At 38.8% G+C, this 11419-nt stretch overlaps 1 protein-coding gene and 1 long non-coding RNA gene across 10 annotated transcripts in view; one reads left to right on the top strand and one right to left on the bottom strand.

Annotated features, from left to right (window-relative positions):
* The window catches only part of CAMTA1 (calmodulin binding transcription activator 1), a 1668879-nt gene that overhangs the window by 3923 nt on the left and 1653537 nt on the right, over positions 1-11419 (bottom strand). The gene's annotated exons all lie outside the window — the stretch shown is intronic.
* Positions 10763-11419, top strand: part of LOC142497348 (uncharacterized) — a 34155-nt gene continuing 33498 nt past the window's right edge. The window contains exon 1 of the long non-coding RNA XR_012802232.1: positions 10763-11033. This is a non-coding gene — a long non-coding RNA (uncharacterized LOC142497348). The remainder of the gene's footprint in view (positions 11034-11419) is intronic.

Raw genomic sequence — 11419 nt, 5'->3', positions numbered from 1 at the left:
AAAAAACAAAAAAAAAAACGTGTAATGTTTCAGTTTAAAAATTACAGGCGAGGGAAGACCAGAGACTCTGAATATTAGGAACATTAAAGAGAATTCAAAGCATGCATATGTGTCTACTTAGTGGGGGAGAAATATTAAGGCAATTCAGGATGCATTTCATCATGCATCCATTTGTACGAATGTAGAGAGGTACTTTGCTGCGCCAGTTGATTTGAGAGGAATGTCATTGGGAGACGTAATCAGACACACATACTATAACAGGATGTATTACGGTCTCCATCTGTCTCAACACCTTCTTTACTTTTCCTTGTGCTGAACAATCTTCCAGGTCTGTGTTGCTCATTGGTTAGCGATCTAGTTCAGATCTATGAAACTAGACTAACGAGAGTCTGTCATTTTGTACAACCAAGAACTACAAATAGAGCATTGCACCAAATATATTCTAGTTTCGCGTTGATACAAGGCCCCCAGTACCTACTCAATGGGGGTTGTTCATTTAATTGTGATAGTGCCGATCAGGGCACGGATGCATGCAAACTGCCATTCAAGTAATAAGGAGTTTCCATGCAACAGTCCTCTGACTGGCACCAAACAATATTCTGCACCTACAATAATTTACACACAGATGACTCGGAACATTGTAATATTCTGCTGCAGAATATTGAATACCTGTTCTAATACAGCTAATACCGTAATTTAAACCATATCTTAAAATAATTAAAACATGAGACAGAACGTGCTTTTTGTTTTGAACGTAGGCCTCGGGCATGGTCAGCGCTTATGCGCTGACCCGTGCTGAGACGTGCTGCTGATCGGCACTGAGCCCCTGCTGCCGCAATAAGAGCGGCTTTAGTAGGGGCTCACGCACGCGTCAGCACGCTTGGGGAAGCGTGTGTCTGACGGAGTTTTGAAATTTCCCTGCTTGCCGCAGCTCAGGGCAGGTCACGTGAGCGGTTCGCCCAATGAGGGCGAACCAGCTCCTTGACATCACTGGCCCGCCCCCGTCCCGCCCCCTGACGGCGTGCTGTGTAAGGCCAGGGAAAGCGGTGCTTTTCCTGAGCCTCAGCGCGCCTCCGCACTGTTTGGGGCACTATGTCCCAGGCCTTAGGGTTATATCATATTTACTAAAAATATGAGAAATTAAATAACGTATTCTTTATTAGCAGAATCCAAACAGTCTTAGATGACTCACAGTTTCTATCTTTATAGGCATAAAAACAATGGAACAGATGCTTTGTGTTAATTAAATAATATCAAAGCATATACATCATTAATTTAAGTCAATATTAGATTAGGACTATAACAAAGCATTAGCTGATTTCATGATACTGTACTGTATGTGTATTGAAAAAGTAACATAAGATACTTTATACTGTATTAGGGAGAAATCTATCTGGGGACTTACTGTATCTCTTGCAGTTGGAAGTGAGGATCAAAACTGTTGAGTGACTTCTACCTGTTCGCTTGGACTCTCCTCAGAAAGAAGTAGGTCACTTTGACCCATTGTTCCTTTTGTATAATATTTTCCTATTCCTCCTCACTTCCCCCGTTTTGAAGTGAAACCACTTCCAAAAAAAGCCTTTTATACACGGATTGGACATGCGAGAAGGGCTTAGAGAATAGCAAAGCATGCCAATCCAATGTCGCACTTCAGAACTACTAGAACAGGCCTCTTAGAGCTGAAAGGGTGTGTGGGCAATTTAGGAAATGTGATATAATTATAATAATTGTTTGTTCTTGTATAGCGCTGCTAGTTTTACATAGCAGCTTTACAGAGACATTTTGCAGGCACAGTCCCTGCCCCATAGAGCTTACAATCTATGTTTTTGGTGCCTGAGGCACAGGGAAATAAAGTGACTTGCTCAAGGTCACAAGGAGCCGACACTGGGAATTGAACCAGGTTTCCCTGCTTCAAACTCTCAGTGCCAGTCTTTACTCACTGAGCTGATCCTTCTCCCCTATCTTGCCATTTTCCAGATGTGATCATATTTTCTGCAATTTAAAAAACACATGTTTGGTCCAAAAACATTCAGGCCCTGCAAGAAGTAAACGAAAGAAAATGATTGGAAAAAAAAAAAATCTTTATCATGATAACACAAATCCACAAGTTCCGATTTAACCAACAGGTTTGGTCCAAACAGACAAGTGCTTTAACACGACTTGCTTGTCATCCTAGTTGTAGATTCACTTAAGATCAATCAACTTGTCCTTTTCTGTTGTAGAGAAAACCTGATGTGCACAAGTACAAGCATACCCCGGTTTAAGGACACTCACTTTAAGTACACTCGCGAGTAAGTACATATCGCCCAATAGGCAAACGGCAGCACACACATGCGCCTGTCAGCACGTCCTGAACAGCAATACTGGCTCCCTACCTGTACCGAAGCTGTGCGCAAGCAGGGAGACTATAGAGCCTGTTACAAATGCGTTATTTACATCAGTTATGCACGTATATGATGATTGCAGTACAGTACATGCATCCATAAGTGGGGAAAAGGGAGTGCTTCACTTTAAGTACATTTTCGCTTTACATACATGCTCCGGTCCCATTGCGTATGTTAATGCGGGGTATGCCTGTAATAGGTTTTTGTTACTGTTTTTTCTCAGCCTTAGTTATTTTCACGCTGGAACCTTCACTGGTCAGGATTGTATATGAAAGTGGTGTGAAGGTTCAACATGCACCTTATATCTCTAAACTTAGCTAGGCTATGAAACGCATGTTAAAATTGTAAACAGAACAAAAACATTTAAAATCGTGAAAATGACAGAGCTCTTTACTTACAATGTTATTCATGAACCTCCTTAAATCTGGACTTATTTAATTTAGAGTTGTTATCCAGAAATATGTCCAATAGCTCGATGGGACAACGTCTTTGTCTAGCGTTATACATCATACTGTATTTTAACCTGGAGTAGAACTGCATTACAAGTTGCTTTTACCAGTCTGAGCATATAGTATTAAAATGTTTAGATTGGTGGAAATCTACTTTGCTTTTAAACAAACAGAAGTTTGTTAAGTTTTGGTGACACTTTCTGATAGAGGCCCACTGGTCATTGCCATGATCCACCTGAACCAGCTAGATAAAGGCTGCTTATCTTTTACTATTTCCATGGGCATCAGTTCTTTTCTTTTTATGAAAATTAATTTTTTATTGGAACATTTCAACACAACATTATCATTGAAATCACAATTTTGACAAATTTTCCATAACACGTTTCACATTTTGAGAATACGCACTCTCTTTGAAGCAGCCTTATCATCTACCCTGATCACGTTTCTGAATGTAACTCTCGTGATATACTTCTTCTATCTTGCATACATGGGGTTTTTCCTTTTTTTCCCCCATTGTTAACAACATTATGGTTTTATTGCCCCATTTTTTTTTTTTTAAACCTTTAACTAACTTTATTAACATAACAATCCATTTCAGTGGGGGCTTCATTTCTATTAAAATTGTGAATTTTTATGGAAATTAATTGAAAGACAAATGTTCTGTCTAACAGGTCTTCCCTGCAAACATTATTTCTATGTATTACTCATAATGGAAACAGTAGCCAAGTTTGAGTTCTATAATGATTTATGTAGTTAAAGCCACAATACAGTATAGCTTCGGGAACATGTTTCTTTCTATTTTGCTGTTTAGACCAGAATACATCAATAGTTAATAGGTGGAGGTGGAGTGTGGCAATTGACATTGTTATCAGTACAGTGGGAACCATTACGGGAAAATAAATTGTAACCAATACCATTCATTAACATTTCACATATCCTGGCATTTTCCATGGCTGCTTGCAGAGTTTTTATTCTCTTACAAATAATTTTCCTAAAACAGCAATTTACCCCCTCCCTAAATTATGTTTTTATTTTTAACTTACCCGAACTTGGGGGTCCCCGAGAGCTTATCGGTTCCCGACCTCCGGTTCCTGAGATATTTGTAGTTTTTTGTGTGCTGGATTTTGACACAAAAAAATACCAATATTTAAAATAGAAAGTCACAACGTCATCTCCTAATGATGTTTCAACTTTCCATTGGCTGATGTAGCGAGCCCTAAACCCGCTGCCATTTTGTGTCAACTGGGTAGAAATACTTGCTTGTTGATTGGGAACCCTGGAGCTCATGGGATCACGGTTCAGGTAAATTGAAATAAAAAATAAATATTGCAAACAGCGCAGACTGATGCTATAAAATCAGCAATTAGCAACCCCCATGAGCTGAACCAAACTACACCTAGGATGATCTCTCCCTTGTTACTGAGATGTTAATGTAGAAAGACTTGCTGGTATAAAAAACAAAAAGGGTGTGTGGGGCGAGCACGCGCATTTTAAGTGAAACTTCTTTGTGTTTTGCCCCTGAAATTGTAATTATACTCTCAAAAGTCTTCCATTCAATCAAAACCATCAAAATACAATTTCAGTGACAAAACACAAAGAAGTTTCACTTAGAACGCACATACAGTATATATATTGTGCATGCCAGGTTATCTACTCTTGGGACAATATGAAGACTGGGGTTCTGCTGTTGATGATGAACCAAAATTTGGCTTCTGTATGTTTCAGTTTCCATGACATCTTTAGGGGAAGCTGAACTTGAAATGCAAAGCTTCGGGTGCGGTCTTTACTAATTTAATGTTGCCCCATTGATCTGTCATGGATGGTGTATTAGAACACTACAGAAAGATCATTTTGCAGTGGTATGTGCTGGAGTCTTATTGGTCATCTTTCAGTTGTCCTATGTCTGCAACAATTGGATTTATGCCTCATCATCCTGGTTTAGAGTTTAAAATAAGGGTCCTGCGTGAAGCGCCACTCCCACCGACTTGAATTAATGTCAGAACCGATGCGATAACCCGTAACGGCGTGTGATACATGTGCCCCAGATTTATTATTATTATTATTATGTGAAGCTGCTTTCCAGTGCTACAAATAGACAAAAAAATAATAATCTTGTTCAGCGCAGGGAAGCGGCCTCACAGTATATTTCATAAAGGCCATAAAAGTGAATTGCAATGATTTGCATGTCACCCTTTGAGGTATCCAGATAACCGTTTAACCTGGACTCTGGCCCTAGCAGTAGCTGAGGTGTATGTAAGAGCATTGCCAAGAAAGGAGGACATGGTAGAAGTGTCACAGTGATGCAATGCAAAGCTGGTTGATCACACATGTTTTCCCAATGCACTGTTTCTGCAAAGACTTTTCCTGTATTATTTTGCTTGTGGAGCAGAATTATTCAGACTTAACATGTAGAAGGAAGGGTGGTGATCTGACTGCATTGTAAATAAAGCAATAAAGCCCTTATGAGCAATTTGCAAACTATACATTAACAAATGCGGTATATATTTAGCAAGAACAGGTGTGTGTATCATCCTTTAGATGAGCGTGTAGCAGACGGCCAGCAGCTGTGTGTAGCGCAAGTAGCACCAGCCGCTTCTGGGCATGCACAGCATGCTTGAGCAGTGCTAGCCGCTTATGCATGCGGCATGCGCAGGGAGCACGATTCACGGAACACGTCCCTTCCGTTACACACTTCCGTCACCATGAAGGAGATTTGTCCTAGCGAAATTTTAGTAGGTGCCACCAAAGAAGTTTCACTTGAAAAAAAGTGCAAGTAAAAAATATATAATTCAAGATGCTCATTTAAAATATGTTAAATCAGTTTACTATACTATAGTATATTAGGCTAGAAAAGCCCGAAGGAATTAAGCTTTTAGAGGCATATCACATTTGTAATAATTGTTCTGTAAATCTTCATGATGGACAGCAATTACAGAATTAATATATAACATGAAATAAATGTTAGACAGGCATTGGGAGGGGGGGGGGGGGACAAACAAAAACCACTTGTCCGTTTTTACGATCAAGCTGTTAATGTGTCACTCGTACTTGAATACCTACATATGATTGGGTATGTTAGCCCAATAAAAGGTATTTCAACCTTTACAGACTTTCTGAAAATCAATACAAAAACCTGAGCCATCCGGCAAATCCCTCCAGCAGTAAAGTATTATGGGTCTGAAACACACAAGATCAGAAGCAATATCTCATTCAGAACTCCACTGAGCTGACTTCCTTGCCTTCATTTCCTTCATTTCCTTGTTTTGATAAGCAAGACTTTCCACTGTTCTGTTTTTACTTTTTGCTCTATTTTTAGATTAAACATCTTCCCCGTTAATTCTGTAATTTCTGGCTGAAAATGATCTTATTGTTTAGTTTGGTACAAGTGTCTGCGTTTCACGGCAAACAAAACAAGCTGTTATTGTTTTGAAATAAATCAGAACATTGTAATTGTGGTACAATGCACCTTTATTGGGTTTTATCTAGGAGGTCAGAAATGTGAAAATACCAGGGAATTGTCTTAAATCAAAATAAGTCCCCATCTATTACAGTACACTTCTGCTTTATGGATGGAAAACTTAGAAACAAGAGAAGAGTATCTTACCACAACTTAAATCAGGTTTAGCCAATGTGACAATGTACTGTAAGTACTGATGTAGCAGACATCACCGTTTCCGTTAACGTGATACATTGCTCTAACACTGGTGCATTATTTAACAGTAGCACTATTGAAAGCAATGGTTAAGGAGATAAAATGCTTGTTAGTTAATGTGTTATTTTGTACATGATTTTGCGTTTATGGTGTTAATAACGTCTGCTACAGTATATCTGTGTCACGGGAGACCAGGCAGTTTACACCTTTTTATACCAGGATCATTCATTGAGCAAAACAGGTAATGAAATAAATTGTAGCTTATTCACTTAAATAGGCACACACACAGTGGAACACAAACTACAGGCAAAAAGACACACTTACTTGGGATCTGGGGTAAAAAAAAACCTAGACTCTCCTAGGTGCAGGGAATTCTAAATAAGGAGTTTCCCCTGACTGGGACTTAGCCTAAAATGTACTGGAACTTAAATCAGCCTGCAATTGCAGTCGCCAACGCTCCCCTCTCTCCAGAGGACTTGAATTTACTTGGTGGACTGGGTGCTTAGAGTCTACAAATTTGATTGGCTCAGGGGTTTATAATGCTTCTGAGTTTCATTCACAAACCCTGCAGCCAATCCGGGCGTGGGAGTTTCCTAACCAGCCAATCAGAGCGATGCTGGTCTTGTGAAGCCGGGCAAGTGGGGGTTCGGAATTTGCCAAGGGCATGTGCAAGGTTGCCACCTCAGCCACTTGCTATTCTGAAGCCACATGCTGGGTTGGGCTCCTCCAAGTCTGGTGGGGCAAATGGAAATTCAGAGAACTTCTATTCATCCCAGGACGTGGGTACTTGCTCTTCCCTCCTGCCCAAATGGTCTTGACACCTCAGACATACTCTGTGGCTTTCATCTCCGATGTCCTGTTCAGACTTACTGGCACCAAGTTGCTAGCCCCAGGGGCCTGTCAGAACATTGGTTCTGAAAGTCCCAGCTCATTTACTGTGCACAAAGCATATATGTACTTAACACAATTTGTTAATAAAATATACACTTTAAAAACCTAAGTCTTTCTGGTATGGGAAATAGAATACAAAGCTGCACTTTATTTTTCATTAGCCATATGCCACACACCTTATTGCATAGACTTGGTATGGATTCTAAGAATCCCCTCACAAACTTGTATGTATGGTTGGAGCACCTCAGAACCCCTATACCGGTTCTGAGTGACCTTGGCATTTACTGGGTATGCCCATTAACCTAGGGACAATTTGACTGTTTCAGGGACACCTCACATCCCTATGCCCCTTTTACCTTTCTGGTTTTGCTGAAGCAGGGAACCATCCCGTGAACCCCTATATAGGTTCTGGGTGACCTGGGCAGTAACTGGGTATCCCCCTTAACCTAGGGACCCATTATAGTTACAGGGACACTTTGCATCCCTATGCCCCATTTAACTTTCTGGGCTGTGCTTAAGCAGGGAACCAACCCATGAACCCCCTATATAGGTGCTGGGTGACCTCAACATTTACTGGGTATTCACATTAACCTAGGGACACCTTGACTGTTTCAGGGACCTGTTTCACCGCACATAACTATGCCCATTTTAACTTTCTGGTCTGTGCTGATGCAGGGAAGCCCTAGTGGTGAGTCGCGAAAGCGTTTTCAAGGGGAGATATTGCCGGGACAATGTGCCTATATTTATCCGGGAATCAAGCATGATTCACGAGTACATTTTTGGGGTATCCAGCAACTCTGGAGCCCGACTACCTAGACACATTCTGACAACACTTTCTCCGCAACCCCCCTACCCCCCCCCCCTTGAAACTCATACCCTAGCAATCCATGCTTGCTGGCATCCCTGGAAAGGCAAAAACACATCACCCAAACCCATGATCTACACAACCTGCAGTAGCTGTATTAGTGACTTCCACAGTCCTCTTTGTAACTGTTCCTTTTACCAGGATGCCCAATTGTGTTTTCTTCCCAAAAAAAGAAATACCTACTAAAATCTCTCTATGGGAGATGACCGCAATACATGTATTTTTCAAACAATGGCATGTAAACAGAAAGCCTTGAATTGATTGTATTGCTGAAATTGTTAGCAAAAGTGCTAGAGATAAGCAAGATGGGAACACAACAATTTACATATATGTCCTATATGAGCTACTATTAGACACATGAAACATTGCTATGATTAGATTGTCAATAACGTTAAAATAGTGCACGTTTAAGTCTGCCAAACACTGTTTTGACTACAGCTGCATTTTGCATAGCAAGGTTTGCAATTGAAAGGTTACTAAGTGGTCCATCTAGTGCTTATGTGCTACGAGTACACACTGGCAATAAGACTTTCACCTAACTACCCACTACAAAATATCAGTTGTTATTATACTAAGTATTTAAGATGGAGAGACCATATGCATTCCCTTAAACTAAGTGTTACAAAGTATGCATGCGCCTGATACTTTGAGTAATTATCACAGGTTACTGTGTGTTTTTTTTTTTTTTAACGTGTGTAGCCCCATTGATTTAAGAATTTGTTACCTGACTGTCACTGATATAAAGTGACACACAAGAAGAGATATGTTCTTATTCTGCTGCAAGCACAACACAAATACTTTTTGAGTCCCTAATATTTAATAGGCTCCACTAGTATAAACAACATCAAGAGTAACACACATAACACAAATCTATGTGATTTTTCATTATTCTGAATTAGTATCATCTAGGGTTAAGCTAGATACAGTATATAGTTATATATACCCATTCTTTTCAGATAATACTTACCAGAGCCGCCCAATCTGGGGATTTTAGTATTGATGTGTATACAGTATATTGTTATCGTCACCGCTGTTGATTAAATACAATTACAATTGTATTATTTTGCGTGTTTTAGAATTGTACTCACTAGAGTGAGTATAATTCTAAAACACGCAAAATAATACAATTTTAATCGGTGGAAGGGAGTAATAACCAGACTCCTCTAATTGAACAATTGATTACCCTGACTATCATAGTCCACTAGTATATATTTTACTGTGAGTGCAGCTACCTGAGTTCTAGTGTTAACGATATGTTAACAATTGTTGCTTCTTCTATTATCCAATTTTCAATGTTCAACATAATCATCTTTTCCCTCTTGTTCACTAGCCCTATTGACCTCCATTGCACTATGAGGTCATTGGATGTGTGTGTGTGTGTGTGTGTGTGTGTGTGTGTGTGTGTGTGTGTGTGTGTGTGTGTGTGTGTGTGTGTGTGTGTGTGTGTGTGTGTGTGTATATATATATATATATATATATACTTTTATATATATATATATATATATATATATATATATATATATATAATGTTATGTATTTATTTTTTATTGTGTAATGATTTACACAATTTTATATGTTCATTTTATTGGTATTCATCATCACTTTTTCACACACTATCACACATATGTTATTTATATTCATACACATTTTGCATGCAATTTGTTATTTACAGTTACATGCATCATTCACTTATTTCTATTCTTCACACACTATTACACATACTGTATGTTATTAACATTCATATTTAATTACACATTTTGCATGCAATCTGTTATTTACAGTTACATGCATCATTCACTTACTTCTATTTTTACAAATACATTTATTTACTTACACCAACACATTTTTTTTAAACTATTTTGCACATGTATATATTCCTGTTCCATATAGTCCATTCACATTGTACATTACACCCATTGTGTTCATTTATTTTCACAATCTCATCACATTATCGAATGAGAACTTATTATATAGTTCATTTATATTACCGGTATTAGTAATATTTATATTAATAAGTATAGACATTTTATAGCCATCTTAATGTATGTTTAGATTTTTATATATGGATTCATGAACAATATCCATGACTGTAAGTATCTGTCAGTGTCCACAAGTTTATATTTGTATTTGTTCATTTACACGTTTCTCTTGGTGTATCCAATATTGTTCATCTTATTACTAATATTCACTTTATTATTGTTATTATTATTTGACATGTCTTACAGTAAATTAGATTATTAGTTCATGCACATTTATTTAATATATTATAGATTTTTTTCATTGGTTCTTTGTTCCCCCCCTGCCTCGGTACATTTGTATTCATGTTGTGCCAGTTGTTTTATGATACACATTTTGTAATCACACTTTTGTGTGTGTGTGTTGTTATCCATCCCTTAGCCGATTCACTGTAGTCACTCCTATCCACTCATTATGGGTGGTGACCGTATTAACAATTAATCAATCAATTTGGACTATTTAAGGCATGAGCATCACCCCATTCCTTTTTGTCGCCAACATTTTAGTGAAGAAACGCGTAAGGGTGAAACGCCATTGGCTGTGCCCGGAACCTGTTATACCATTACTCTACTATTACGGAAGGGAGCTGTGGAACTAGGAGTGCGGTACCGCTGTGCCGGGCGGCTGTTGTGTGGATGCACATTATTGGAGGTACCCGGCTGTGCAAGCGAAAGAATACTACACGACTCCAGCCACGAGAGCCAGAGCCCCACACCGGCAGACGAACAACAGGAGACTGGTGCATATGTCCAATGCGCATTTTCTACCAAATTGCTGTGAGTGACCTGATTTTAGCTAGTGTTAATATAACCTTTAACTATTTACACTATTGAGCCCGCGCTGTCCCTTTTTGTTATATATATATATATATATATAATTTTTGTTTTTTATCCAGCTAATGGCTTTATGTACTGTATTTAAAAAAATATTCCAAATGTCTCCAAAGACAAAAATATATTTTTGCTTACAAAAAGAGAGATTCTTTCCAAAGATTCCAAATGGAAAAGTATATTAACCGTTACAGTGCCCTCGTGATATACAGTACATGGTACAGCATGGGCACAAGCTCATTTTCTAGAGATGATATGGGTGGCCACTCACTCCACTTCTGTTTCTGGCATTCGGGAACTGGTCGTGTCATGTGATCACTCATGGAGCAATC

Source organism: Ascaphus truei, chromosome 6, assembly GCF_040206685.1.
Source record: "Ascaphus truei isolate aAscTru1 chromosome 6, aAscTru1.hap1, whole genome shotgun sequence".
Lineage (NCBI taxonomy): Eukaryota > Metazoa > Chordata > Amphibia > Anura > Ascaphidae > Ascaphus > Ascaphus truei.
This window is presented reverse-complemented; position numbering and strand designations above follow the sequence as displayed.